The 2,075-nt window shown below is 33.8% G+C and overlaps 1 pseudogene; it reads left to right on the forward strand.

The window, feature by feature from the left end:
• The first annotated feature begins 1,738 nt into the window (after nucleotides 1-1,738).
• LOC144366987 (small nucleolar RNA U13) lies at nucleotides 1,739-1,849 on the forward strand (annotated as a pseudogene).
• Nucleotides 1,850-2,075: the final 226 nt, after the last annotated feature.

Genomic DNA, 2,075 nt, shown 5'->3' on the forward strand with positions numbered 1-2,075 from the left:
AGAAAGACAAGACCTCAAAGATGAGTCAATCATAATGATCAGACATTAGCTAGAGGAAGAACATAAGGTGAGGTGGTTGGATAGGCATATCCCAGGGGCATAAGGAAACTGATCAGAGTTGAGTATAATTTCGACATACATTGCAACTGATGAAAGAAAAATCTGGAAGGGCAAGCAAATGCCACATTACTAATGATATAAAAAACCGTGCTTAGGATTTTAAGGATGAAAGAGGTAATGAACAAGGTTATTGTCAATTAATAAATTCTTGCAAAGGAAACGATAGAATGAAATTAGTCATGGAATGCCAGAATCATGCTTGGATTTTATAAACTTCATTTTGCCAGAAGCATGGAAGAGGATAAAACTAGAGAAAAATGCTATGCTTTCAAGGTAACCTTTCCTGGAATTGACAGTAGCCTGAAAGGAAGTTAGCAATGGGAGTAGGAAGCTGTGACAACTTTGCTAACCATCTATGACCAATATATGCTGGATCAGAAATGACGAAAGTGTGTTCAAAAGCGAGGGAGCAATTAAGATGAAGACAAGTTTGCTTCCTTAAGAATTTAGTGTTTCTGGGTGCCATTCAATGAATTATGGAACAGAACAAGACAAGCAGGTAGACTAAATTCCAAATATCTATGGGGAAGTGAAGTGATGATAATTAGGATTTGGGTTGTATTTATGTATATAGAGTAGGAGCAAGAGACAGATTTGAGGTATCAGAGTAAGAAAATTTGAGGCAGAAACACTTTAGTTTTCTTATGGAGGTGTAGTCTAATAAGAACTAGGAAAACACTTGGGAATACATGAATTCAACTTACAGTCATTGTATGGAACTTAGGAAAAGAAAAGAAATTAAATATGTTTTCTATGACTAGAAAGTTTAGTAGTGTTTTACACACATAATTGAAAAAAGAATAAGTAACACTAAAGATCTCTAGTTCAGCACCATCACAGCACAGAGGGTAAGTGAGGTGGGAGTAACCCCAGCTTTGTCCTCTGTCTGAGGAACCTGCTTCATTCCCCAAACACCTCCTATTCAAAAAAAAAAAAACTCCATTCATAACAAAACTCTTATGTGTCAGGCAACGTTCAGCAACGTTCGAGGCACTTGGGCTGGAAAGGAGGACAAGGTCCTGCCTTTATGGACGCCCTAGGAGAAAACAGACTTTTGAAAATGTCATGATAATTGTTTCAAGTGATAAAAGGGGAAATACGCGAGTCTCTTGAACCTCCATGAAGACACATTAAATGCCTTGTCCCTTGAGTTATCTCTCTCTCTAGTGTCATTTTAGCCATTATCATGAAAATAGCTTTAGCCCAGAGTAGTTTACTATTTGTGTGTAGGTATTTGGAATAGATGTCTAGAATATATGAAAATTTTATTTCACATTTCATAATCCATATTCACAATTCCAGAACTCAGGATGGAAAAATATCAGTGTTCTAAATTTGTATAACATCAAGAAGAAATGAGAAAATAAATTAAGGATACCATTTCTACATATAAGACAGTTTAATTATTAAAGGGAATTTCAGCTGAATCTAGGAGCTAGAGAAGAATAAAAGATAAATAGAAGCCTACTGTATCAGACAATAGAGCCATTCAGTAGGAATAAAGATTTAATAAATGTGTTTGAGCACAAATGCTAATGATTCGACATACAAACAGAAGATGTAAACAAATTAAAGTAGTTGAAAAAATGATTAAAAATGGGTTATCAAATCCTATCAGATCTTTTTATGGTTCATGAGCAGTATGGTTGGGTTTTCATGCCATTGTGTGAAATGTATCTTCCTGAAATTACTGTCTGAAGTAAGAAATGAAAAAATGAACTATCTCACCATTGGCAACTTTAAAAATATCTTCTCAAGTACACAAAGTAAATAAAATTTGGACAATTTTAGAATATTTGGAGAAAGAATGTTTATTTTTTTAAAATTTAAAGAATTGTTTTAATTTTTAAAGATTATCTGAAGGTAACACAGATCCAATAAGATAAAAATCAAAGGTCCATAAAGTAATGGACTAAAATATACATAGAACAGAGTTTTTGAACAAAAGTTAGTAA

Source organism: Ictidomys tridecemlineatus, chromosome 9, assembly GCF_052094955.1.
Source record: "Ictidomys tridecemlineatus isolate mIctTri1 chromosome 9, mIctTri1.hap1, whole genome shotgun sequence".
Taxonomy (NCBI): domain Eukaryota; kingdom Metazoa; phylum Chordata; class Mammalia; order Rodentia; family Sciuridae; genus Ictidomys; species Ictidomys tridecemlineatus.